Source organism: Molossus molossus, unplaced genomic scaffold (genome assembly GCF_014108415.1).
Source record: "Molossus molossus isolate mMolMol1 unplaced genomic scaffold, mMolMol1.p scaffold_m16_p_7, whole genome shotgun sequence".
NCBI lineage: Eukaryota > Metazoa > Chordata > Mammalia > Chiroptera > Molossidae > Molossus > Molossus molossus.
In genome coordinates this window covers 998936-1026899 of record NW_023425401.1, presented here as the reverse complement: position 1 = coordinate 1026899, position 27964 = coordinate 998936, and the positions used below count along the sequence as shown (strand labels likewise).

The window sequence follows — 27964 nt, the reverse complement described above, 5'->3', positions numbered from 1 at the left end:
TGATTTCTCTTCTACGTGAAAACTTAAACCACACACACACACACACACACACACACACACACGACGGCCAAGCTCACAGACACAGAGAACAGATGGGGCGGCCGGAGGAGGGGTGGGTGGGCAACATGCCGAAGGGCCTCAGGCATGGACGAGCCCGGGGTCGTGGCCGTGGTGGCCGTGGTGGCCGTGGTGGCCGTGGCTAACACGCAGGGGTACAGAGGAAGTCCTGAGTTCTCGCCACAAGAAAAAATTTATTTTTATTTTTATTTTTTGCTTTTTGCTTGGTATTGTACCTGTCTGGGATGATGGATGCTCCCTGAACTCCCTGTGCTCATCACTTCACAGTGTGTGGAAGTCGAGTCATTAGCCTAACACCTGACCCCTCACCTGACCCCTCACCTGACCCCACACCTGACCCTCATGACCCCACACCTGACCCTCACCTGACCCCTCATCTGACCCATCACCTGACCCCTCACCTGACCCCGCACCTGACCCCACACCTGACCCCACACCTGACCCCACACCTGACCCCTCATCTGACCTCTCACCTGACCCCTCTCCTGACCCCTCACCTGACCCCACACCAGACCCTACAACTTATACAGTGATGTGTGTCAGTTACATCTCAATAAAATGAAAAAACTTCCCAAAGAATTCTTTATGTTCTTTTGAAGCTTAGCCTTTCCCTGCCCGGCCACATGCATCCATGTCATCCCTGCGCTGACTTACCACCTCCGCCCCACGGGGTCTCCCGGAGCCTCCCTGGGTTGGCTCCGAGCTGTGAGGACACAGGAAAGGGCACGACGTCCCAGGGAAATCTCATGAGACGGCCCCCCAGACCCCCCGCTGTCCCCACAAACCACCACTGTCCCGACCGTGAGAGCCGCCTCCCAGAACCGCTTTCCTCTGGGGACCTGGTCTCCACCTGTCATCCGGCCGCTGGGGACCGAGTGGGATGTGAGGCTGGGAGCTCACAGGCTACCCTGCACCCCGCAACCCACCTGGCACCCTGAGCCCTGAACCCCAAACCCCTACCCCGCACCCCACAATCCTACCCCGAACCCTAAGCAGGGCCTGACAGTGTGGGCTTTGCTCCGAGTCCCTGGGTGGTCCTCCCTGGAGCACAGGACCGGGCGACTCCCTGACCTCCCGGAAGTGGGGGTGCTGGACTGTCCTCACCCCCCCTGCCAGGCGAGGCCTGTGGGAACCTCAGCCAGCCTTGCCTCCCACCGGAGCCCTGTAATTTCCAGTCTATTTTCGAGCTCTGTGCTCCTGCAGATGTTTTCCAATGTTGCCGTTTTGTTCCTGGGGTTGCCAGGACGGACCGGGGGCGGCAGCTGGGCTTGGCCGTTTCCGGCTCCTTTAAAAATGATTTACGGCGTGGATGACCATCCCGTCTCTTCACCTTGGTTTTCATTCTTTTTCCAAGAAGACAAAAGAGTGTCTTTTTAACAGTTTGGGGGTGAGTGCGGAGGGAGAAATCATTTCCCTGGTCCTGGGACAGGAACGGCAGAGGTCACTGTCGCCGAGAGTGGAGGGTAGTGTCATCTCCACAAAATGGCCCGACCCCTCCCCCAAACTGGGAAATTTTAACAGTTTAGTACACTCCTCAATAATCCATCCGCCCCGGCGATCTGGTCCCTAACATGTAGCTGCCATTCAGTGCTGTGTCTCCAGTTCATGGTAAGGGACTTACACACGGTCAGTCCCTAAGGAGAGACGGCCCGTGAGGGGTCTCTGGGCCGGGACTGACGGCCACTCCGTCCAGGTGAGCTGGGCCCCTGCCGGGGTCGCGGTCTGGAGTCCTGGTGGGGGCCGGCTCCCGGAGCCCCGGAATGTGTTACGAATCCGGAGACGATCTTCAGATACAGACATAAATCTCCTCTGAAACGTCGGAACGGCATTCTCAACAAACACAAGAGCGACGTCTTGGAACGAAGGCCGTCTGTCTCCTGGGGTTTGGGCCCCGAGAGCCTCTGGAGACGCCGTGTTGGGCGAGGCCCCCCGGGAGGGGACTTTCCCATGACCCTGGTCTCCACGGAGCAGCCTGGGGAATGGTGGGTGTGTGGCCACCTCCGTTGTCGGGGTTTGGAGGTTGATTTTGGCAGGGTCACAATCCAGAAACATACCAGCTCGTCCCCACAGTGCGGTGTCGCCCAGAAGACGGGGGCAGGCTCCCTGTAATCATGAAACCCAGTGGGATGAGGAGATCTTCGGGCTGAGCTGGGCCGATCCAGGGAGGACACCCGGGTCAGGACTTCCCCTCCTTGTGCTGAGGCCCAGCAGGTCCTGGCCCAGCCCGGGGGGTCCGCCTGCTCCCGGCTTCCAGGGCAGGTCTCTCTGGACAGTAGGAAAGGGTGTCGCTCGGGGCTTGGGGCATGGAGTGTGGATGGAGGGATGAAAACGGCAAGTCGGTTCCAGACCCAGGCTGTCTCTGGAAATGAGCCGGTTTGGGGTCCAGGCCCCGGGGTCCTCCAGAGCGGGGAAGAGGTGGGTTATTTTGTTTGTTTGTTTTGTGTGTACTTTGTTTTCTTCCTCTGGGCTGTCAGAACCCGAGGAGCTGACGACTTTGACCTGTGAGCTCAGTTAGGGTTGGAGGAACTAACTGGATGGATGACTTCTCCCCCTACCCGAGGCCCCTGGATGGATGGCGCCAGCCCTGCCCCGCCCCCATGACATGACGTGAGCTCGAGCCGTCATGAACCAGGCTTGTTGTCACAAAGCTGCCGTAACCCCCTGTTTCCACGTTGCTCCAGAGAGCAGGACTGTCCCCACGGCACATCCTGACCAGGTGGCAGCGTCACAGGAACAGCCCGGCGGTAACGGTGTGCACGGCCCCCAGCAGGCCGACACCCCGGCCCTGACACCTGTCTGCAGGGACCCCACGAGGAACACCTGGGCCCGGGGAGCGTCAGGGCGGCGGCGACGCCCCTGCTGCCCCTCACGCTGTCCGCACGTCCCTCGGCACACCCCAAGGCTTAGCAGGTCTGGAGGAAGTGGGTCCTTTACATTTGCCCAGACCAGAGCCGCCGTCGGCCAACACTCCCCGGGCGCTTTGCGGGCAGCTCTGTGCACTGTGGGGGGCTCCGGATCACGTGGCTGAGTCCACGGGCCTGTGGCCAGCAGAGGACAGTGCCGCTGGGCTCAGCAGTGCCTGGGACTCTGTGCCAGTCTGAGCCGCCCGCGCTCCACCCTCAAGTGTTCACACCCTCTCCTGTGCAGGACCCGGACGCTCCCTGGCTGGCCAGCTCCCATGGCGACAGCGCAAGGACCCTCTCGTGGGCGCAGAGGGCTCCCCGACGGCCTCGCTCTGACCCCTCCGTGGTGCCATGTCAGTCTTGCTGGGTTGATGGGCTTGCAGAGGGACTCAGCTTCCTTTGGGGAGAGCCCCGTACTCTCCAGAGGTCACCGCAGGGGGACACATTTCTCCAACGGTCGCTGCGGATGGGCTGGGTCAGGGGTCTGGGGGACAGGTCAGAGCTGAGACTTCGACATCGGTCACTCAAGGCACGGGCCATGCAGAGACCCTCTGATAATGGGGGCACTGGGGTGCCGGGCGTGGCCGGGACATCGGGGTGCCTTGGAAAGCCTGGGAGTCGCATTTGAACTCGGGGTACCTTCACCCTGAGGCAGGAGGATCTGAACACCCTGTGCCTCTCGTCTTCTCTCTTCCGTCCTGGACCTAGTTCGCGCCCATCTCAGCCATGTGACACGGTTACCGCAGGCGTCCCCACCTCCGCAGAGGCAAAGTGGACTCCCAGGCCCCCCAGGCGCTCCGGGTGGTGCTCACGGGACGTACCAGCTCCCAGACCCGGAGTCAGAACCCGCCGGGTAACCAGACCCCTGCCCCGTGACGTGTCAAGTTCAAGTTCGAGAGGCTCCCGGGAGGACCCAGAAGCCTCTCAGGCGCTCCTCAGCGTGAGCGCCGCACGCTGACCTCGGCGTCGACCTCGCTCAGCGACACAAGGCAGGCTTTCGTCGGCCTCTTTCCTCCGCCACGACGGACACAGACCTCGAGGAGGCACCAGCGAGGGTGACGCCAGCAGGACAGCCACCGGCAGAATACAGGTCCGAGTCCCCATGGGCCACTGGGAAAACTACAGACCGGCTGGACGAATTTACAGGAGCTCGAGGGGCATGCAGACATCTGCAGCAACCAACCAGTCACCCAACACAGAGAAGCCGCATTAAAATGGTGGGAAGTGGCACCGTGGGCAGTGGTCCTGGCCCCGCCCCCTCGGCTCGGCGCCGTCAGGAAAAGGCAGGGCCGGTCCCCGCATCCCTGGGCCCGGCCCTGTTTGCAGGGTTCTGACAGGTCCAGGGCTGCCCGCAGACAGGCCTCTGTCGCACCACCTCGGGGTGCAGCAGGACCGTCTGGGGAAAACCCCAGAAGCAGTCGGTGCTGCTCAAGAACATTTCGGGGAGACCCCGGGAGCCTCCGGGAAAGGTCACAGGAGAGCAGTTCAGTCGAACATCTAAGACCCCAGAAGAAGCTGGCACAAGACTCTCAGGGGAACCAAGACATGTCCAAACAGCTGCTTACACAGACGTCGAGAGAAGGGGCAGAGACGGCTGAGCAGACCCCTCCGCGGGGCCCTTCCCCGCAGAGCCTGGGGCCAGCAGCGGGTTTCTGGGGCGCCCAGCGTGCCCAGCATCAGCAGAACGCCAAGGCAGAGAGAGCAAGAGGAAGCGTGGCCCATTCAAAGGAGAACAGAAAGCCCACGCACCTCCCTGAAGAAAAGCAGAGAGGTGGATGCTTCAGGCCGGCTGTTTTAAACAAGCTCAATGAGGCAAAACGAAAACACTGACGGGAAACAAAAGGAAGCCAGGAAAACAACGCAGGGGCAGAATTCCAGGACTAGAGAGAGACACAGCATAAAGAGAAACCAAACAGAATTTCTGGAACCAAAAAATAAAATAACTGCATTGAAACATTTGCCATAGATGTTGAGCGTTGTAGTCGAACAGGCAGAACAAAGAATCGAGGAACTTGCAGACAGGTAATTTTTCTTTTAATTATTATTATTATTATTATCCTCACCCGAGGACATTTTTTTTGCATTTATCTTCAGATAGAGCGGGAGGAAGAGAGGGGGGAAGAGAGAGAGAGAAACATCAACTGGTTGCCACCCACACGACCCCAACTGGGGCTAGGGACAAACTGCAACCAAAGTACATGCCCCCAATGGGAACTGAACTTGGGACTCTCTGGTCCGCAGGCTGATGCTCTAATGGCTGAGCCAAACAGGCCAGGGCGATTATTATTATTTTTGTTGATCCTCACCCGAGAATGTTTTTCCATTAATTTTTTAGAGAGTAGAAGGGAGGGAGAGAGAGAAACATCAATGTGAGAGACACAGTGATTGGTTGCCTCCTGCAGGATCCCGACCAGGGCCAGGAATTGCACTCACAACCTAGGTATGTGCCCTTGACTGGAATCAAACCCTCAACCCTTCAGTCTGAAGGCAGATGCTCTAACAGCTGAGCCAACCGGCCAGAGCCAGACAGGTAAATTTGAAATCACTGGATCAGGGGAGCAAAAAGAAGAAAGGACAAAGAAAGGTAAACAGAGCCTAAGGGACGTATGGGACATCATCGCGTAGACTAATATATGCATTATGGGAGTCCTAGTAGGAGAAGAGAGAGAGAAAAGGGCAGAAAAATTATTTGAATGGCTGAAAACTTCCCAAATTTGAAGACAAGGATGTACAAATACATTAACAGGATGAAGGGAAAACAACGTGGCCATCTCAACTGATCAGAAAAGCATTAGACAGAACTCAACATCCTTTCATGATTTAAAGAAACACTCAAGACACTAGGCATAAAAAGAAACCATCATAACACAATAAATGTCGTGTGAGAAAAACCCAGCTGACGTGATACTCAGCACTGAAACGCTGAGCTCTCTTCCTCTAAGACCAGGAATGAGACGAGAAAGCCCACTTCTGCCCCTTCTAGACAGTGTCGTCTCGGAAGCTCTAGCCATAGCAATAAGGCAAGAAAAAAAAATGTATCCAACTTGGAGAGGAGGAAATAAATGATCTCTCTCTGCAGATAACAGGACTGTAGATGCGGAAAGGATGACAGATTCCACAGGAGAACTGTTAGAAGTGATCATAAATTCAGCAAAGTTTCAGGATATAAAGTAAACACACACACACACATCAATTCCGTTTTCGTGCATTAACGATAAACTATCCAGAAAGGAAATGACAAAAACAAAGGTAAGTTATTTCTGACTGAACACCCCCGAAAGGCTGCCAGCTTCTCCATCGCGCCTTGGCAGGTGGTGAGGACGGGGGCACTGAGCGATGGCTTCTCCTCGTCCCGTCCGGAGCCAGATCATGTCTACTCTCCCATGACCCTCCGAACTCCTGGGCCCGCGCCTGGGGCCACCACACGGCTGGCTTCTCTGGCTTTACTGTTGTACCTTGTTTCCGTCTGAAGGAGAGGGACCTGGCTCTTGTGGCAGGCAGCTACTTTGTTGTCACAGTGTCTTATTTGTCATTTCTATGTGGCTGTAAACCAGAAAGTGACATCAACTCGAACCACCTTGCAGCTGGGAGTTTCCCGTAGCAGGTGCTGTAAAAGGAGTGGTGTGCACATGGATAGCACTTGTATTCTCACTTAGTTAGATATTACTGCCTTTGCTAGGTACCCTGGGTGCATCAGCAGCCCCTGCCCTTGTCACAAAAACAGGTGGTCGTGCACACAACCGTGAGGGGAGTTGAGGGGCGGGCGGAGCCGTGCCAAGCGTGAGCACGAGACCCGACCCCAGCGGGGCCCCCATGCGCCCTCCCTTCAGCAGTGCTGGTGCTCCTGTAGAAGGGGTGACTGCCAGGGTCCGACCCAGGGGCAGGGGGTGTGAAGAACCACGTTCCGCTGGCCGACCTGGTATGACTCATGGACACCTGTGCGGGAGACGGATTTCTCAGAAAGGGTCATGCAAATGACCTGCTCTCGAACTTAGTCACAGTTTCAGAGGCAGGGGGGCCTGTGCCCCAGCAGCCTTCTGGGCGCCGGCCCATCCGCGGTCGCTGATGCCTGGCTGGGGCGCAGTCAGCAATTCGCTGATCAATACGACGACCGTTCCCGGGGCCCCTCGGCCTGGGTCAGGGTCTCGCGCGTGTCATTGACTGGCAGGCCCTGTCCGTTTCTGTCCCACAGAATCCACAGCCCAAGGCTCCCCGTGGCTTCCAGAGAAACTGCTGAGAGGCAGCAGTGGGGGGTTCCTGGCTTTCGTCCTCCCCACCCCCGTTTTCTCGTTTTCTCTCCAGTGAGAAGTCGCCAGAGTAAAGCTTTAGTTCTGTTCATCTGCCACGATGCAGCTGCCCCGTGCGGGAGGGTCTCGGGGCTCAGGTCTCGGGGCTCAGGTCCCGGGCCCTCCTGACTGCCCGGCAGAGCCTGGAGCTGTGCAGGGGAGACCCCGAGCCCGGCCTGGCCAGGGCGCAGGACTGGAGCAGAGCCGTGCACACGCCCGGGAAGAAAGCCGCTGAGGGCTTGTTCGGCCCTGCTGGCTTCCAGTCCTCTGGCGTGAGCACCACCACCTGCTCTTTGACCGTGAGGGGAGCTGAGGCTCCAGGACCCCGCGGGCGGCGCTGGCTCACCCTCTCTCACTCCTGCCTCATAAAGTACCCATTTGCCAACAGTGTCTTGAGCCTCTGCAGCCGGGCTGCCCTTTCACCCCCACCCGCTAGGCAAGCGTTAGAAGTGGGGCCCGGCCGGTGTGGCTCAGGGGATGGGTCATCGTCCCATGGACTGGGAGGTCCGGCTCCTTTCCTGGTCAGGGCACGTGCCGGGGTTTGGGCTCGATCCCCGATAGGGGGCGTGCAGGAGGCGGCCGATCCATGTTTCCCTCTCACATCCATGGTTCTCTCTCTCCCTTCCTCTCTCTCTAAATAATCAGTAAAAACCTATTTAAAAGGGATGATGATCCTAAAAGCGGATTGCGAAGTGGAGGAAGGGCCCCTCGCACAGCGGGGGTCGCAGGGGAGCTCTCGGCAGGAAGGGGGTCCGGAGCCCATCCCCCACGCCCGTGTTTGAGCCCCAGGTCTGCTCCTGAGAGCGTCCGAGCAGCCTGGCCAGGAGCACGCACCCCTGCAGCAGGCGCTTGCGGAGGCAGCGGATCGTGGGGGGCAGAGGCAGGCTGATGGGGGCACAGGGCAGAGGGGGTGTCAGAAAGGGAAGGATGAGTCCCAGCGAGAGAGCCCCCCATGCTCGTGTGCATGGGAGGAAGTTCAGTGGGGGTGTCTCTGAGATGGGGGGCATGAAGGGGGCGGGTGGTGGAGATGGGGGGCCCCAGGCGGCCATGGGGATGGAGAGCAGGAACACCTGGGGATTTGGGGTGCCGTTGACTGCACTTGGGCCTCTTACTGGGGTGAGGAAAATGTCAGCCATGACTGACCTGGTTTCTCACAAAAGTGGGGGGGACACAGGAGCTGAAGACCCCAGAAAGAGGAAACAAGCAGCACAGTGTGTGAGCGCTGAGTGGGCTCTGTTCGGGGGGACCAGTGTGACAGTGGGGGACGGGGCTGGTCTGGGGGTCACTGGAGCCCTGCGGGCCAGGCCGTCTGGTTCGGGAGAGAACCCTCCCGCCCTCGGGAGGACGAAACACTCAGGCCTGTCGTGTCATGAGCTTCGCAATTTAGTTTTTGGTGGTTTCGGGGAGAAAAAATGAAAAAGAAGAATATTCAGCTAAAAAGTTTCTTGGATTGAACGTGATTCCAAAGTGAATCAAATGACTCTAGTTCTGTGAACGTTTAAGTTCTGTGCTCGTTGGAATCAAAGTTAGAGACCAACGTCTCAGATTCAAGAGAAAGGCAGACAGACAGACAGACAGACAGAGGCAGAGGCAGAGGCGAACACTCTGTTCAGGGTCCGGGCGGGGCAGGGCGGGCCCTGGTCCGCTCCTTCAGGATAAACACGGGAGAAAGACCAGCGGCAGCCAGAGCGAGAGCGTGGAAATCAGACAGACACAGGACGCTCGCGCTCGGGCCCCACTGTCCCTCCTGAGTCCCTGCTTGAGCTCTGCAGGAGTGTGCTGGGAGCTGGGGACCGGGGCCGAGGGCGGGAGGGGCCAGGATGGCCTTTGTCCTGGCTGCACAGACAGCTCAGTGGCCTCCCCCCTCCCCACTGCACTCCCCCAGGCTCTTGGGGAGGGGGCCTCTGCCTCGCTCCCTGCTCCGTGGGCCGTGGAAGAGCTGGGTCCATTGTAAAAGGATGAAGTTCTCCAGGGTTCGGTTCAGGTCCTTTCGGATGTGGGGGGAGCAGGACCCTGACCTTCACCCCGAAGCATCAAACCGAGCAGCGGGGGGCTGTGCACACCCGATCCAGGTCCCATGAAGCTCCCTCCTTCCTCCTCCAGGTGCTCTGAGCCCCCGCACCCCCCAGCTCTGTCCCCCGAGATGTCAGGTTGGTGGAGCTGCTCCTGCCTCTTCCATTCAGCTCAGGCCACTGCCCGAGAGACTGGGGGGCTCCTCGCTCCCAGAGGGGAACCGTCCACGCACCCCGTGGATGCTGCCAGCAGCACCCATAGCTGACCCTTGTCTGACCTCACAGGGAGACCGCAGGAGTGGACGGGCCTGTGCTGCGAGGCTTCAGTGTTCTGAAACACCGGCAAATGTCATGTTTTTTGGTTTTGTTTTTTTATCCTCACCCGAGGACATTTTTCCTTTTTTTTTTTTTGTTCAGATAGAGTGGGAGGGAGAGAGAGGAAGAGAGAAACATTGACTGGCTGCCTCCCGCACAACCCGACCAGGGCCGGGGACAAATGGCAACCGAGGTGCATGCCCTTAGCAAGAACCGAACCCGCGACTCATTGGTCCTTAGGCCTACGCTCTAACCGCTGAGCCACACTGGCCAGGGCTGCAAACGCCATGTTTTGTGGGTTTTTCACACGACAAAGTGATCGAGCCCACGGCAAAGCGCTGGAAAACGGAAGGGACGTGTGACGTGAGATTAACAGCTGTCGTGACCACCGGCGGCTGCGGGGACCGTCCTGCCTTCCCCCCAGGTTTCTCCCGAGCAGGTGTTTGTCTTTCCTGGTCTGAGCGGACCCCTCCCGGTAACGCCCTGGGCAGCTGCGGGTTTCGGGGGCGCGTCCGGTTCTGACCGGGTGGTGCCTCCTGCTGCCCCTGGGGTCTGGCCGGTGGGGAGCTGAGTTCCACCCTGGCTCTGAGTCAGTCCCCACCTGAGGGGGCGGCAGCCTCTGCCGCAGACTGTGGGTGAAGGCGAGTTCCTGCCTGTGACGCGCACGCTAAGGCCCAGGCGTGTGCCTGATGTCAGGCGTGAACCCGCTGCTGGGCGTTTTGCCCCGCGTCTCAGGCCGTCTCAGGATGGAACCCAGGGGCAGTGCCATCGCGCTGCCGCAGTAGGTCCAAAGGTGGAGATGACCAACTCTTCTGGGGGTCAGCCCGCTGCTGGGCCGGGCCCTGGTGCTGGCGCTGGGTGAGCGGCGGGGACCTCAGGGCCAAGTACTCGACCCGTTGACCTAAGGAGACCCCAAGCTGACTGCCCCACTCCCGGCCCTTCACCCGCAGGGTGGAGTCCACGCCCAGGCCACGGGAGGACAGGCCCTGTTCGATCACAGCCACGGCACGAGTCTGCCGGAGGTTTCCAGGCTGCATTCAGCTGGGCGACTTCAAATCCATGTGCCCCTGCTGGGGGCGGGGCGGGTGCCACTGTGCCGGCCGGGCCCCAGGGACGGGCAGGACTGAGCAGCGGGGGTGGTGGGCAGAGAGGCCTGTCTGACCCCGACCCTGAGAGGGACTGGACGGACCCCACGACAGAACCTCAGATGAGTGGATCGCACACTCTCACTAGAACCTTCTACTCAGCTGAACCGCGCACACGAGCGCCCAGATGTCGGAGTCGGAGCTGTTGTCCGTGTGTGTAAACGGTCAAGCTCCAGGTCTCCCCACGCGGCCGGGGAGGCTGGGCGCCGCGTCTGGGGACACGGCGGCAGGTCCCACCTGCTGGTCCTCCTTCGGTTCCAAGGTTTGGCTGAGGAAGCCCGTCCCGCAGACCAGCCTCCGTGGGTGCAGTCTGCTGTCCTCGGGTCACAGCCTCTGCTGACGGGACCCGGCACCCAGATGGGGCCTGGAGCCCGGGAGCCCGGGAGGAAGTTCCGTTTGGATCAGGGGACTGTCAGCTGCTACAGCTTCTTAGGGAGACATTCCACTTACAAGTGGCGGCAGCCAACGTGCGGGGGGCAGGGGGGGGCCCTCGCGGCTGCGTTCCTTTGTCTTTGCCCAGCGCCCCTGGAAATCTCTGGAAGGCTGGGCTCCACCCTTGTGTGTGGGCGTCCGCGGCATCTGACCTCTGCGGCGTTTGCTCTTGCTGAGGCCTTGAGGGGCGCAGAGGTGAGCAGCTGGGGACCACCGCCCTGTGCTTCTACCGGCAGGACTCCGGGGACCTCACCAGCTCAAGGAACACGGAACATCGCTGTTACTTACAGATTTACTTCCTTAGGGATAAAACGAGTCAGTGGCGAGGAGGCCAGGGCCCGGCAGGTGAGGTCTGACCTGCGGGGAGCCACACGGGGCTTTCATCCAGCCCCGAGGACGTGGCGGGGTCACCCCGCGTGACGCTGATCATGGGAGGAAAACAATTCACGCTGTGCTCAGAGCCTGGGTCATAGGACGGCTCAGGTGCAATCCTGGAGGTCCGGGTCATTCTTGGGGTGCCACCCTGGGGATCCTGGGGCTTCTCAGAGTTATAACCTTGCAGGATCCTGGGGTTTCTAGAAACGCAAACATGTGGGCCTGGGGTTTTGGGGGTGCAACCATGGGGAGCTGGGGTTTCTTGGGGTTCCATCCTGGGGGCTGGGTTTTCTTAGGGACTACACTGGGACACTAGGGTTTCTTAGGGTGTAACCCTGGGGGCTGGGGTTTCCTGGGGCTCTATCCTGGGAGCTGGGTTTTCTCAGGGTACCACATTGGGGGTGTGGGGTTTCTCGGGGTGCCACCCTGGGGTGGGGTTTCTCAAGTGCTGTTTGGCAGACTCTGAGCAAGCTGGCCCTCTGATTGGCTCTGGTGGCTGAGTACGGGGGTAAGACCTGCGTGAGCGTGGGGAGTCTGGGAAGACTCCGTGCAAGGCTCAGTGGGAGACAGCATGGGGGCGCGGGTGTGGGGTGCAGCTCCTCCAGCCTCCTTACTGAGCCCCACATGCTGACTCTGAGCCCGTGTTCGGGGTGCTCTCAGAATGCACAACACTCTGATTCTGTGAGACTCCCCCCGGCACCCGCTTCCGGAGTCAGGCGGCCGGTTCTGGGGGGAGCCTCCGTTCCACTGGGCATAGCCCATCAGACTCTGCGCGTGCACACTTGCCAGGCCGCCCCCCAGTGAGACGGAAAGAGGGGTTCCCACGAAGCCCCGGGACCGAGCTGAGCCCCGGCCGCGCACCCCCTTTCCGAGGCGGGAGGACGCACACGCGGGAGGACGCACACGCGGGAGGACGCACACGCGGGCCTTCGGAGGCACATTCCGGGACCCAGCCTGGAATTTGGAGCTGCGGGCTCAGGAATCTGCCCGCTCAGCAGCCCCTCCCCCTGCGTGGCTGTGACGAGCCGCAGGCCTGGAATGTGCACCCCCGGGCGGGAGGCTTTTCTGGCATCCGGAGGAGGGGCCGAGGAGAGGTTCAGCCGCCAGGAGTCGGCCAGCTTCCTTCGGCGGAGGTGGAGGGCCCCTGTCGAAGGGTCTGTGCAGCTCTGCGGGCTCCGGGCCCCTCACTGAGTGTGGGTCACACTCTGGGGCCTGGGGACCCGCGACAGTGGCTGAGGGCCCACATCTCACCCGGTGCCAGGACTGGCTATGACCCGGGGGAACACCGAGGGCTTAGTGCTCACCACAGCCCCCAGGGTAGGTTCTGCTCCCACCTCCACTTCTTACAGAGACAGGGCAGCAGAGAGGCCAATTAACTTGCCAAAGCCGCACAGTGAATAACCGGCTAGGATTTCAAACCCAGCCGTCCCGCTGGCTCCGGGCTGTACCCCAGGGAGCTCACAGTTCAGAGACGCGAGGCCCTGGCTGGTTCGGCTCAGCGGTTATTAGAGTGTCAGGCTCGTGCGTTCAATTTCCAGTCAAGGGCAAGTACCTGGGCTGCAGGTTTGATTCCTGCCGTGCGGGAGGCAACCCATCGACGTGTCTCTCTCGCATGGATGTTTCTCTTTCTCTCTCCCTCCCTTCCACTGCCTCTAAAAGTCAATGAAAAAATGTCCACTGGTGAAGATAAACAAAAAATAAAGAGAGATGTGGGGCCCCCAAGCATGAAAACACACCATGGTCAGTTAGGGGGTACAGGGGCCCCCACTCTGCAGAGACACCTGAGCCAGGCCTTTATCTTTATTGTCGGCCCACTTGTCCAGCAGAGGGGCGCTCTCGGACTTCAGAGCCAGAACCAAACCCAGCGGGGCACGTGGCCTGAGGCCGGAGGTGTCACGGGGTGCCTGTGAGCAGGTCCGGTCCCGCCTCCCCAGGTTCTGACGCGGGGCTGGGAGCTGGAGGTCAGCCGGGCCGGTGGGGGCCAGCCTCCCACCAGCAACAGATGCATTCCTGAGAGGTTGCATGTGCCTTCTTTAAAAATCAACCGCATGTTTCATTTTCAAAGGGAGGTGTGTTTAGAAGGAATCTTATGTTGCCCTTTGTAAACGGTACGATTTGATACACGATTCTTGGAACGTGTTCTCTGTGTGGAGAGGGGCCAGGCGGGGGCCCGGGCCGGGCGGGCCCAGATGAGGCAGGGTCACGGGTGCTAAGCTAAGGGCGCTGCTCGGGGCCTTGCCCAGGGCCCTTCCTAGTTTTCTTCTGCGGCTGCTGAGAAATGAAATTTGCTTACAGGAAGTGAACGAGGTCACGCTGGTGCAGGGAGCGATTTTTGGTGCGGATGTTCATGACGACAACCTACTCAGATGTAGAATGGAGGGAGGTTAAAGTTCATCGTGTCACAGCTCACAGTGACGTCAGGGGGGAGCCCAGCCAGGCCAGGGACGGGTCCCAGCCCATCACGCATTTGCAAGGTGCGTCAGGGTTCTCCGTGGGAAGCTGAGTGACATCTGAGGAATTCCTTCCACGGTTCATAATGGTTTGATTGCTGAACACGAGGCCAGTGGCCGTCTGCTGTGGTGTTTCTCTCTGTGGCAGTCAACCGGGGAGACTGGACAGTGCTCCCAGCCCAGCGCCCCAGGGACGGGGACCAGTTAGGAGAGCAGTGCCCTCTGAGGGTCCTGGCTCCTGTGCCCCGCCCACAGCGTGCCCGCTTGGCCCTGTGGCCGCTGGGGCTCAGGGCAGGGCCGCAGGACAGCACCTCAGTCAGTCCCCGTGTAGAACCGGCCTTCAGGGGTTGTGGCCTCATTTCACAGGTCGGAAAACCAGGGCCCTCGGAGGTGTTCGTGGTGGAGCGCCAAGGTTCCTGCTCAGATCTCCTGAACCGGAGGGAGCCGGCCATGCCACCTGGGGGGCCTTCTGCGTCTGAGCCCTCCCGCTGGCTCTCACCTGCTGCCCCTGCCTTGCCCCCAGCGCCCCCTGAATGCCAGTGCTCAGGAAGGCTGCCCTGGCCTGTCCCCCAAGGCTCCCTCCGAGCCCAGCTTTGCCCTCCAGGGGACACATGCTCCCCAGGGCACCCTCCTGCACCCCTCAGCCCTGGGGACACCTCCGGGAAGGCCTTCCTACCAGCCAAAGATGATCCTCTGGACTGCGGATCACTGACCCCAAGGCTGGGCCCATTGCTGGAAGGGGGCAGGCAGATCTCAGTGAGGGGGGACTGTAAAGGGGACATGGGCATGGAGGGCTGTCCCGGGGCTGTTCCAGGGAGAGGTTCTGGGTCCTCAGCTCCACCCAGCAGGGGCCCCTCTCACTGCGGGGTCCCTGAAGCCCGGGCTTGGGGCTGCCTCGGGGTGAGGCTTGGGGAAGGGGGGAGGTGTGCTTGGTGAAGAGGCCGGATGGGGCAGGGCTGCTGGCTGGTTCGTGTGCTCTCGGGCATTGGCATGGCTGTGCTGTGAGCCCCAACATGCTACCTGCACTCACTGACACGCGTGGGCGCCTGGTGGCCTCTGGGTGCAGGATGCATGCCGAGTGAGCGCAGGAGTGCACGCGTGCGCAGATGAACCGAGCATGTCTCCACGGCGCGTGCTGGTCCCGTCGGGCCCATCTGAGCCAGCTTTCTCGCCCAGTCCTGGAGGCTGGCCGTCCAGGGTCAGGGTGTCCCAGGGCTGGCTCCTCCCCAGGCCTCTGCCCCTGGCGTGGAGACGGCCATCTGCTCCCGTGTCCGCACATGGCCGTCACTCTGTGTGTCTGAGCCCTCACCTCCTCCTCACGAGGACACGGCCAGACTGGACCCCCAGTGGCCTCATGTTACATTCATCACCTCGGTGAAGACCCCGACTCTAAACACCATCATGCTCTGGGTCCCGGGTGTGAGGGCTCCAGTACATGGATTTGGAGGAACACAGTCCAGGCCCTAAGAGCCTCTGACTGATGTCACAGGGTGGATGTGGCCGGAGTGGGGAAGGTGCCCGAGCTCCCGCGACCCGAGGGGGAGGTGCTGGGTGGCCGGGCGGGCCCTCTGCCACCTGTTCACTTGGCCTCCAGCTCCCTGAGCCCCACGCTCTCCTCCACGGGCTCCTGTCCTCATCGATACAGTAGCTTTGGTGACTGCAGCGAGCGGGTGACGATCCAGGTCCTGTGTGGGCGAACCAACTGGTTCTCCAGGCTGACTCCCCTCTGAGACCGGCCTGGTTAGCAGCCGGGGATGCAAACAGCTTCCCAGCCTGCCCGGCCCCAAACCGAGGGCCCGAGTGAGGGCAGGGCCACCTTCCCCTCTGCAGGCCCCTCCCGGCCCAGCTCTGGTTCTGTCTGGGGCCCTGCAGGGGTGTGGGTGTGGGGGGAGGGGCTTCCTGTGTCCACAGGCTTCACTCTCCTGTTCTTGGTGGGGACATACTGCTGTCCAGGGGCCACTGGGACACTGTGGGCTGGGAGAACTGTGCCCTTGGCCAGGACCCAAGGTCAGCACCCAAGGTCAGTCCGGCCCTTGGTGTGGGGCTGTGCTGGGGGCAGACGGCTCTCAGGGGCCAGGGCCCTGCCCCACCCAGTTCCAGACGAGGTACACAGCTGAGTGCTGAGGGTGCTGACTGGGAGCTCCCCTCCCGCAGGCCATGTTGGGGTGACGGGGTCCTCCGGGGCCCCACCGACGCTGGCACTGTGTGGGAATCACGCCTTAGCCGCCCACTGCCCACCCCTCGGAACTGCCGGGTTAGGTGCTCGATGAGGAAAGAGCCAGACGGGACGCTGCCCACTCACTGACCGAGTCGGTTTGCCGATGAGACGCACACACAGGATGCGGGAGTCCGGCGGTGATGCACTGTGATCCCCTTGCGTTGTTATTGCAAACTGCTGCCCTGCAGTTCACTTGGTCCTGCTTCGTAAAACGTAGCGGGGAAATGATTGTATCCTTCCTTTTACGTCCACGGGATACAAGTCAGGTGTTGTTATACGGGGCGGGGCAAACGTAGGTTGACAGTTGATCTTCCAGAAAAGTATACAATAAACAGTCAGTAATAATAACACGAGAATAAACTCTGTGTTTCGTGTACCCACAACCGGCAGCCTGCTCCTGCCCGCCCTGGACTCATTGGATGCTCTCTTGAGCAGGTGTCAGCCATGGGCTCACTCTCTTCTTCCCACAATGTAATTCTTTGTTTCAGAGACAAAGACACAGCCTCCTGTGGGGACAGCCTCAGTTGCAGAGGGGGGCCGAGTCTGTCACCCCCTTTCTGGGGGCTTGCACCCAGCACTGACCCGTGTGGCCCCAGGACAGCACCGCCACCTGCAGCAGGGGCCCCTTCCCAGGACCTGCTCAGCAGCACCGTTCGGGGGGGCCGGCGGTGGCTCCCAGGGCCCGCTCTGCAGAGGTTGTGCCTGGGCCCTCAGGGAGAGGGAGCTGGGTCTCAGCGTCAGGAAGGGCTCTGGCTCACGGAATGGGGAGGACGTGTGTGTTTGGGGAGAGGCGAGCAGGAGGGGGCTGGCGTGTCCCCAGCGGCTATCATGGTATCGTACGGGACCGCACCGCATTGACTCCTCACCGTGTCACGGAGCCGCGAGCTGCAGCTCCCATCATGCTCCTGCTGCTTCTTTAAGCGGCTCTTTGGTTTGGTGCAAGAAATAAAAAGAGAGAAAATATCCAAGTCTTTGGGACACAGTCTTTGATCTAGGGATACAAAATGGTCAGACTTCAGCCACTGCCGAGACCATCTTCGTGGCAACGACGGACTTCCAGGAAGTTCTTTCAGAAGCCTGGCCCAGAGGGGCTGCGAGGGGCTGGGGGTGGGCGGGCCCGCTGCTTCCTGCCCAGCCCCTCCCCCGCGGCAGCTGGGGCAGGGCACAGGGCCCTTGGCACGAGGCTGCCTTCCCTCAGCTAAATTGGTTTGAGACTTTGTTTTCGGGTTTGAGGTGCTTTGGGTGGGTGAGCATGGAAAAAATGTACTTTCCCCTTTCCAGATGATTGCCACGTGCCTGGTTTTGTTTGAGTTCTTGGAAACTCGTAGTTGCGGCCTGGGAAGTGGGGAGGCCTGGACCCGGGAAGGCTTCCACTCTTGGGGGGGCTGCACTCTGGGGAATCGGGGAGGCAGCCACACGGGTTAGCAGAAGGACACCATGTCCAGTGTGCCAGCTCCTTCTGGGGGTGTGCAGGGACTGTGAGGACAGGCACCCTGTGAACAGACGCCCCCGACACACTGTGGTCCCGAAACAAGGGTGTGGTGGGGGACAGCAGGCGGTGGGACCTGCTGGCCTGGGAGGGGCAGCCATGTGAGGGCAGGTTTAGGAGAGGCTGGCTAAAGCCACCCGAGAACCTCTGCTTTTTTGTGTGGTCTTGGGTGAACTTGTCAGTTTAATACCTGGTGAAGTTCAAGTTCACTTAGTCATTCTGCCTGTGACGACCTGACGTTCAGGCTCTGCAGTGTCAGGCGGTGGGCGATACTGGCTCCGGGTCTGAGGTTCCTGTCCCCCAGGGTACAAGGGGTGTCCTCAAAGAGTCAGTTCAGCTGTGCAGGGTGGGTGGGTGGATCCGCTGGGGACTCAGGGCAGTTCCCTAGGGTTTAGCCTGTTTCCCTATCGATGAAGAGGGAGAATTCCCAGCCTTACCCCCATTGAGGGGTCAGCTGGCGGTGACCTCCCCACCTCCCTCGAGGCTCCTTCCCTGGGGACTTCCTGCCTCCTCTTGAGCAGGGGTCTCCCAGAGGGCAGGACACATTTGCCTCAGGGAATGAATGACTTGCCCAGTCAGAGGGTGAGTCCCTGGCTTTTGACAGGAACGTGCAGGGCGCCTCCACTCTTCCCAAAGGGGCGCTGCTGGGTCGGACTGGAGTCTGCGTGGGGCTGGGCCTCGCTTCTCGGGGAGGAACCCGGGTCCCCTGCGTGTAAAGATGTCCCTTTGGGGATGGTGTTCTGCCTCCTTCTTCCCTGTTTCCGACAAGCCCATTTTCCCTGCAAGGCAGCACCGGGGGCCAGACCCCGAGGGCAACGGTGGGTTTGGGTGTTGTATCCCTGAACTGGGGCCAGACTTGGTGACACTCCAAGCCCCCAGCCTCCTCCAAGTGGGGCTCTAAGAGCATCAGGTGGCAGACACTGCGTCCCAGTCTGCAGGAGGCAGAGTGGGTGCTTTCCTGCAAAAGCCTTCCTTGTGTCCTGGGGTGTCCTTGTGTCCTGGGGTGTCCTGGGGTCCTGGGGTGTCCTTGTGTCCTGGGGTGTCCTTGTGTCCTGGGGTGTCCTAGGGGTGTCCTTGTGTCCTGGGGTGTCCTTGTGTCCTGGGGTGTCCTGGTGTCCTGGGGTGTCCTTGTGTCCTGGGGTGTCCTAGGGGTGTCCTTGTGTCCTGGGGTGTCCTTGTGTCCTGGGGTGTCCTGGGGTGTCCTTGTGTCCTGGGGTGTCCTGGGGTGTCCTGGGGGTGTCCTTGTGTCCTGGGGTGTCCTGGGGTGTCCTGGGGGTGTCCTTGTGTCCTGGGGTGTCCTGGGGTGTCCTTGTGTCCTGGGGTGTCCTTGTGTCCTGGGGGTGTCCTGGGGTGTCCTTGTGTCCTGGGGTGTCCTAGGGGTGTCCTTGTGTCCTGGGGTGTCCTTGGGTTTCCGGCGTCCGTGGGTGTTGGTGCAGGAGGAAGAGCAGTTTCACTCTGCAGAGGGGCGTGCATCTCTCAGGAGCAGCTTGGAGAGTAGTGGGGAAATTGAGGTTGAGATGAGTGGGGGGCCCTGGATCTTGGGGATGCTGGCACCTACCTGGCTGTCCTCCCCCAGCACCCCTCTGCCTGGGGGCTGCTTTCCTGTCGGCTGGGCCTGCCTGAGCCCTGCTCACTGGAAGGAGCCAGGGGACCTCCAAAGCCTCCCTCCCTCCCTCCATGGGCTGGACCTCAGAGGGGTCCCCTGTCCCGCGGTGTCCTTCATATGTGCAAGACCCCAGAGAGTGTGAGCCGCAGGCAGGCAGGGCCGGTTCCCTCCCTGAGAGCTGGTCCTTATGTGGGGGGCTGGGGGGGAGGAAGGAAGGGAGGATGGAAAGGAAGGAGGGAGGAGAGGAGTTGTGTCGGAATCGGGACTCGGCCCGCCCACCCCAAGACGCGGCGCGAACACGTGGAGCTGGGCTGAGCTCGCGGTCCACCTGGCCAGGCCGGGCCCAGGGGCACACGGAGCCGCGCGCCCGGAAAGGCCGCATTGTTAGGGCGGCGAGGCCAGGTGACCGGCCAACCCTGCGCGGGCGGCGCGATTGCCCTTCGCCGCCTCGAGGGGGCCCTGCGGCGGCCGCGAGCCAGGAGGACGGCCCGCCCGCGCCCTCCGCTGCCGGCGCCCCGCCTGCTGCGCCATCGCCCCGCGGGACCGCGCCGCGCTCGCCCAGGTACGAGGGGCCCGCCCGCCCCCTTTGTTTCGGTCCGGCGCCCGCGTCTGCGCCCCGGGCGCGGGGAGGGCGAAGGGGGCGCGGGGAGGGGCGTCGGGTGCGCGGGGACCGGGCGCGGCCGGGGTCCGGGGACGGGGTGCGGGGAGGGGATCGGGGCGCGTGGGCACTTCGCTCGGCTGCGATCGGGCTTCGGGCCGGGCTCGGAGGCCGGGGGACGGCGTCCGGGGCTGCGGCGCGTCCGGGTGGACTTCACTCTCCGGGTCGGTCCGAGGCTGCGGGCGGAGAGCCGAGCCGGGACCTGCCACGGACGCAGAGCTGGGCACCCTCGCCCGCCCGGGCCGGCAGTGTCCCCCGTGTCTTACCGCCCCTTCCCGTGGAGGGCGGGGGGCAGGTCCCCGCTTTCCTTCCGAAGCCGCGGGAGCCGGTGCGGCCACCTGTGGCGTGTGCCTGACAAGCGGAGGAGGGGGCGCGGGCCTCTGTGCGTCCCCCGGCTGGTGCCCGAGCCGGGTCCTTTGCCTGCAGTGACCTGGAAGTCTGTGTGGCGGGAAGGAGGAGAGCCCCCCTCTATTCCCAAGACCAGGGGATCAGGCGACCCCCGCCCCACCCGCTCTCCAACGTGATTGAAGCATAAAAGTGCCTTGGGGCGTGGGGCCGCCCCAGCACCTCCACAGGTGTCTGCCTCCCGAGAAGCCCCCGACCCCGGAGGGCGCCCCAGCCCTTCAGAGGCTGGGGTCTCCTGGCAGAGTTCCCCTCGTTTTCCCCTCCTTGTAGGAGGAATGCAGGATCTCGGAGGACTCCCGAAATACCCTGAAAATGTGCATGTAGAAGTTACGCATCAGTGCTGCATGGCCCTTCAGAGCGAGCTTTTTGTGACATTTGGGTGTAGTTCCTGGAGGCTCTGGTCTGTGAATGTTCTTGAGGTGCTGTAGTTTCTGCCGTTTCAACTAGATTCGCTGGTCCTTGGGGTTTGTCTTCCCTCCTTGGGCCCTGAGAGGTTGTATTTGCAAATCAATCAACAAGTATTAAGACAGGCATTTCTGCGAGGGGCCTCGCAGCTGGAGGGTGGAGGGGCCTGCTGGGCGGGGAGGGTCCCGCCTGCTTTGGGCTGAGCGAGCAGGAACTGGCAGGTGGCCAGAGCCCTGACCTCAAAGACAAAGTGATGGCAACTTGGCCGAGCCCTGGAAGGAGTCGCGGCCGCAGACGCAAAGTGATGCCGGAACCGGAGCTTGTGTTCGCTCCGGCCGAGGGCTCTGTGGGCCCGTCGCACCCAAAGAACAACGCTGGGGGCAGTGAAGTTGAGACCCATTTTGCAGATGTGCAAACTGAGGCAAAGAACGGGAGGTCTCGTGTGGCGTGGGTGGTGCACCCGGGAGGGTGGTGCCAGGTCGGAGGTGGCTCCTGTCCTCACAGGAGTCCTGAGCTGGGCCCTGTCGGGCTGCATAGGAATCTGTGTTTACAGGCTCGGCTGACGAGCAGCTCCTGGATGTAAATGGACCGACTTCTACAAAGTAGCTTTGGCACCTCCTGGTTTCCAATGGAGCCACTTGCAAATGTGACCCTGGGAGCTAAAGGTCACTGGGTCAAAGTCTGTTCCTGGGCTGCGGGCCTTGTGAGTGGTGAGGGTGGACAGGTGAGGGCAGAGGCCAAGCCGGGAAGATCTCTGAGCAGCTGATGCAGGCCCATTTCCCAGGCTGGGACCCGGGAAGGAGCAGCCCAGGGCCAGCCCTCCGGCCCTGTGTCTGCCGGCGGCCCTCCAGCCTCAGACTGGCACACACCACCAGGGCTGTGGGCCAGCCTTTTGTTCCCCGCCTCCTGCCCCCATGAACTCGTGTGTGTGTGTGTGTGTGTGTGTCGTGTGTGTGTGTGTGTGCGCGCGTGTGTGTGTGTGTGTGCACGCGCGCGTGCAGGGCTGTCCTGCAGGGGAACCTGGAGAAGGTTCTGGGCAGCAAGGCTCTCTCAGCCCCATCTTGTGTCTGGGTCTGAAGGGTCTGCTCCGGGCAGCAGGACCCAGGTGGGGGGCAGTCCCGCTACACTGACCTGGACCCAGGACCTTTCCTGCAGGACTTGGTGAGCCCCCGGGGTGAGGGTGGGGCAGGGGATCATCGGTGAGCTGGAGCCAGCCTGGCCCACCTGGATCCTTTTCGGTCACCTCTGTTGATCCAGAACAAGGGGTTCTGGTTAGCTGGTTAGTTAAGTAGGTGTGTGGTTCACTGTCAGCCAGGGTGTTAAACCTGTCTGGAGTGTCCTCTGGTTTCTGTGCGTTGTCCCAGCTGCTGAAGTCCCTTCTGTGAGCCTCTCAGGAGGGGGGTGGGGGAGGACGGGGGTGTGGTGTGGCCCCCTCATCCCAGGGATGCCCACGTGGGACTGCCGGCCCCACTGCAAGGAAGGGTCTATTCCCACGCTGTCTCACTGTTTTAAAAGGACAGGACCTTAAAACCGCAGCCACCAAACCCTGCCGACGAGTCAGCGCCTCTCGTCAGACGGTGCTTTGCGCGCTGGTGCGGCGAGTCCTCAGGACAGGCTGCTGTCCTGGGTGCGCTCAGGTGGGAGCGGGGGTTTGCTGGCTGTCTGTCCGCGTCCTGTCCAACCACAGAACTAGAATTTGCAGGACTGCACTCCGCGTATGGGGAGCGTGTTCGGCCAGCGCCTTGCCCCAGGGACAGCTTGTGGTCTTGCCCCTGTGCGGTCTGAGAGACACAGCCCCGTCCCGGGTCCCCTGCCTGGTGTCCACACCCCCACTGGGGGCTGCCCTTGCTGGACAGAAGGAAGGAGGCCGGGGAAGGCTGGTGTCTGCCGCCTGGGCCACTGTTAGGAGCTACCCATGGCACCGAGGGGTTGACGGTCACCATGGTGACCCCTAGACATTTAAAAAGTTATGCTAATTAAAAAAAAAAAAAGTAGTGATTGGGAACTAACATATTTTCTCCCAAATGGGCTGAAGAATGAGGAGTGTGTGTGAGGTGCCCTTGTCCGTGATGATGGAAACATCTGGTGGAGCTGCCCTCGCTGAGCCAGGGCCTTGCTGAGCTCAGAGCTGCCACCTCCGGGACATACACCTTTGCTAATGTGTCCCTGGGGTGACCTCTTCTGCTCCCAGCCCAGCAACCTTGCACGAAAAGTGCCTTATTTTGACGGTGGGGTGACTTACACAGACGGCATGATCTGATTGTCCCCCAACCTTGCAGGATGGGGCTTTGTCCTTTTCCTGAATTGGGTACCGAGGCTCACTGAGTTTAAAAAACTGGACCCACAGGGCTGGTGGGTCCAGGTCAGGGTGGACCCCAGGTGTGTCTGGGGACAGAGCCTGGGCCTGGTGATTGTCCGCAGAAGGTGAGTGCCCCCTAAATCCCTAAGGGCCCGAGCCTGAGAGAGGATGTGGGGTGTGGTGCTGGGTGTTGGGCTCCCCATTGGAACCCAAGTCCCTTTGCAGTGCTGGGACTCCTTCGAGGACCGGGGGTCTGTCAGGTCCCCCCACCCCAGCCCTCTCTGGGCACACGGGCGAAGTCTCCGGGAGCCCCGGCGGCCGCCGCTGGCCAGGGTTCCTGCCGCAGCTGCTTCCTAGAGCCGCTCTGTGGGCTCCCCTTCCTTCCTCCTCGGCTCTAATTCGGGCGCGTGCCCCCGCAGCCTTCCTCTTCCTCTTCCTTGGAGAGGTGGCAGCACCCACGCGTCCTGCCCCTGGCTCTGTTTTGAGGTCTATCCGATGTCCAGGAGTCCACTCCAGTCGCACACGGTCGCCGTCCTGCCCGGCCAGGCTGCACAGGGCACCAGGGGACCCTCCAGGCAGGCGCTAGGGCCGCACCTCCTCCCGGAGTCTCGGTGCCCCTCGAGTGTGGGTTCTGTGAACCAGGCCATGAGCAGTGGGACCCGGCCCGAGAGGCGTGGACGACGTGCGTGGAGTCCTCCAGCCGCGGGAGGAAGCGCGGGGACTCCTGAGAAGTGACCGGCCGGGCTCCTCCCAGGGGAGCAGAGGCCTGGGTGCCGCTCCCCACGGCCCGCCGGGGACAGGAGCAGCCCCACATCTGGCCGCGCGCTGCCCTGGGGCCAGGCTGGGCCGTTAGCTGGGGCGCCTGCGTTCTGCGCACGGTCCTCCCAGAGCGGGGAACAAAAGGGCCCCATTCACTGGGCCTGGCGCTGTTCTCCGCTGTAATCCATCACCAGCCGAGTCTCTCGAGCCCTCACCCCTCACCACGGGTGTCCTGGACACGGATCAAAGGTACAGTGCAGGCAGCGGGCTGGGAGGGGAGAGCTGGGCCCCGGGGCCACAAGTCTGGGGTGAAGCTGTCCTTTGTGGCCATGACTGCCCCGAGGTTCCCTCCCACAGCTCGGGGACATTGCCGCTCTGGGGCTCACACCAGCTCCCCGGGTGTGTTCTGTCTGCCTGGGCTCTTCCTCCAGCCTGTGGGTCCAGGGCCACGGGCTGTGCTGAGTCCCCACAGCCAGGGGCTCCCGCTGGAACCTCACGTCCCCATCTGTCTGACCCCCCACGGCAGCCTGTGAGACAGTGGGAGGAGGTCCTGGGGACAGCCAGCCGACGGCCCAGGACAGGTCCCAGGCGGGGGTGCAGGTCCGTACTGGGCGGGGCTTGGAGTTTATGTCACTTGTGGTGCTCAGGAGCAGGAGTCTGTGATAATGGATGAGTCTTTGCTTCTGCGTCGTCCTTGGACTCTTTCCCACAAAGGGACTTGTCGGCTGAGGCGCTGACTGTCATCTCGCAGAGGGGGGCGTGCTGGGCACGCTCTGTGCTCCGGGGTCCACCGAGCTCATCCGAGGTGCTGCTCTGTGTCCTGCATCTCCCTCCGTGGACAGCTGCCCTCACCCTGTGACCACAGCACTGTGCCCCGTCTGGCACTGGCGGCCGAGCACGGTGACCATCGGCCCTGCGGGCACCGTAGCCCGTGTGCAGCCCTGACGGACATCGTGGGCTGAGTGCGGGCCAGGCGTGTCCTTGGAGGGACTTCGAAGGCCATTCAAGGTCAAAGAACAAACGCTTTTTTTGATTGTGGCAAAATACATGTGACATAAAATTAACTATTTTAATCTTTTTTTTTTTTTTTTTAAGTACATGCCCCTAGTGGGAACCAAACCTGGGACTCTGGTCCGCAGGCCGATGCTCCAACCACTGAGCCAAACCGGCCAACGCTATTTTAATCATTTTTAAGTCCACAGCTCGGGGCACTGAACTCGTCCACACGGCTGTGTGGTGTCACCATGTCCGTCCGCAGAGCTGAGCCTCTGCCCCCCAACACTGTGCCCACCCCTCCCCCGGCCTGGACACCACTGTGCACTTTCTGTCTTGATGACATTGGCTATTTTAGGGACCTCGCCTAAGCGGATCCATAGTGTTCACCCCTCTGTGACTGGCTTATTCTACTCTCTCTCTCTTTTTTTTTAATCCTCATCTGAGGATATTTTTACATTTATCTTCAGACAGAGTGGGAAGGAGAGGGGAGAGAGAGAGAAAGAGAGAGAGAGAGACATCGATGTGAGAGAGACACATGGACTGGCTGCCTCCTGCACGACCCCAACCAGGGCCGGGGACACACTGCAACCGAGGTACATGCCCTTAGCGGGAACCGAACCCGGGTCTCTGGTACACGGGCTGACGCTCTAACCGCTGAGCACACCGGCCAGGGCTGTTTCACTCTTAATGCCCTTGAGGCCCAGCCCTGGTGCAGCAGGTGAAGTCCCTTCCTCTCTGGGCCGTGTGCGAGCTCGTCCGCTGTCCGTTCACATGTGCATGGACACCGGGCCGCGTCCCCAGCTCGGCTGCTGTTAGAGTCCCTGCTTTGCACTGTTTTGGGTTTACGCCAAGAAGTGAACGCAGACTTTTTGAAGCCCCTTGATACACGCGGTCCAATTGCAGTTGAGAAACACATGGTCACGGGATCCCGCGGCCCTGAGCCTGGGGCCGGGGCGGAGCCTGTGGGGCCGGGACCAGGCCCGCAGGAAGGGAAGGGGCCGGCGTTCCCGGCTGTTTTGACAGATTGTGTAAACTCGGTGATTAATGCAATGAGAAAGCAGGAAGAATGTCTTTCATTTAAAAAAAAAAAAGCCTTCGGGGTTGCTTGGTTTTATTTTCAATTAAAAGGGCCTGATTTTTTCTGGAGACTGGTTTTAATCTGGGTAAATGGTTCCGTCTGGGGGCCCTGCCGGAACCTGTGATCTGCGCGAGCAGGTCCTGGGGTCCCCGCTGCTGCTCCGGGGCACAGACCGGCCTGCTCTGGTTTGGCCGCGGTGACGCGGTGACGGCAGGAAGGCCTGTGCCTGGGAGGACGCAGAGCCTGTTAGCAGGGTGGCCCAGAGGGCCGCCCGCGGCCGACCTGGTGGCCGCAGGTTAATTTTTACCCCGTGGGAATGTGTTCCAGTCTCCAGCCAGGAATGCAGCGAGCGGCCCTTCCTCTCCTGGACGCAGGGGACCGGGTCCGACCCACGTCCTGGAGGCCGGCAGAGTGCTCAGGTGTGAGGGCGTGGGCGGGGCCTCCTCCCGTCCGCCCTCCCTCCCGGAGGCTCCCTGGGCCGGGCCAGCGTCAGCCGGCAGAGGGAGGAAATCCTGGGGGCCCGGGCATCCCAGAGCAGAGCCAGCAGAGGACGGAGGGTGTGCTGACCGGGCTGAGGAAGAAGGTGGGCCTAGGAGGTGTTTCAGTTCTGCTGTCCAGGTGCGAACCCCGAGGCAGGGAAGGGGCCCGCCCAGCCCGGTGGGCGGGAGCCTTGGGCCTGGCTGCAGGAGAAGCTGGGGTGCAGGCCATTCTGCAGGAGGGCGGGGCTTAGTCCCAGGCCATGGGGTACCCCCGCAGCGCCGTGACCTGGTGGAGGGGGGACCAGCACTTGGGGTCCAGCCCCCTTCCGTGGAGGGTGAGACCACTGCTGTCATGAAGGGCTCTGCGTTGGGGCTGCATGGAGAAGTGTCAGTAGCGCCGGAGCTCACTTTCTAAAAGTGGGGGCAGCTTGTGCACCCCCATTCCCACAGCAGCCTGGCTGCCCCCTGGCCCCCTCCGAGACCTTTGCTCTTGCTGCCTGTGAGGCCGCGCGGTTTGGACCAGGTGATGGTGGTGAAGAGCTGGGCCAGGTGCGTGGGTACAGCAGACGTGGTCTGTTTTGCTGTTTACCCCTCTGCACCCCTTTAAATCAGGGGTGTCCCAGATGCAGGTCATGTGTAGAGATGACGCCCTCTCATGTTCTGTCCCCTGCTAGGGACACGCTCACCAGCCGAGTGAGTCTGTGTGTGTTCGAGGGTTCGTGGGCACACTAATATGTTTTCCTCCACGTCCCCGGGACAGACGTGGGCTGGCCGTGGGCTGTGGGGCTGGAGCTGTCCAGGGTCTGGGCGGGACACCGAGCACCCCGGCCCTGCCCGCCGCCCAGGGAGCGCTGGTCTCTGACTCCCTCGGGGGCTGGGCGCGAACGCTGTGTTCCCCTCCAAGGACGGCCCGCGCTTCCTGCGGTTTCCGCGATAAGAGCTTTGGAAGGAGCTGTGCGGCCTTGGACGCCTTGTCCGAGTGTGATGTCACCCGGAGCCTCCCCGTCTCCCCGGGGGAGGAGACCCTTCCACCCCGCGAGAACTTCTGGACGCGGAGTTGCTGCTGGAGGGGAGCGAGGTGCTGGCCGTTCTCGGGGCCGCGGGCTGTGCGGGGCGCTGTGGGCACCTGGCTCGTAGCGGCTCTGTCTGGGTCACGGGTGCGCCCTCCACACGCCGCCTACAGACGGAACCTCGGGAAACAGCCGCCTTTCAGGGGGTCCCGTGATGGGACATGGCGGCAAGGGCTGCTGGGAATGCGGCGGAGCCCCAGACAAGAGTCGCGGGTACAAAGCCGAAACCCGACTCTTCTTGTGGCAAAAGAGTGTTCCCTGGGCGGCGTGTGGGTGTCCTGAATCCACGCCGTGACAGCCGGGGCACTTCCCTTGTCCCGCGCTCAGAGCCGCCCGGCCTGCACACAGCCCCGAGGTGCGGAACCTCCTGTCTCACGGGAGTGAGGTCTGCTTCTGTGCAGCGCTGGCGCCCGGAGCGGTTCGTCACGCCGGTCACTTCTCTGCCCCGGCGGCCCCGGCCGTGCTCACTGGTTCTTTCCTTGGGACCCGTTGGAAACTGGCCGGAT

General features: G+C 61.6%; 1 protein-coding gene across 1 annotated transcript in view; it reads left to right on the top strand.

Moving 5' to 3' along the window:
- Positions 1-24041: 24041 nt before the first annotated feature.
- TNS3 (tensin 3) overlaps positions 24042-27964 on the top strand; it is a 123826-nt gene continuing 119903 nt past the window's right edge. Inside the window, exon 1 of the mRNA XM_036247244.1 lies at positions 24042-24084. The gene's annotated coding sequence lies outside the window, so the exon portion shown is untranslated. The remainder of the gene's footprint in view (positions 24085-27964) is intronic.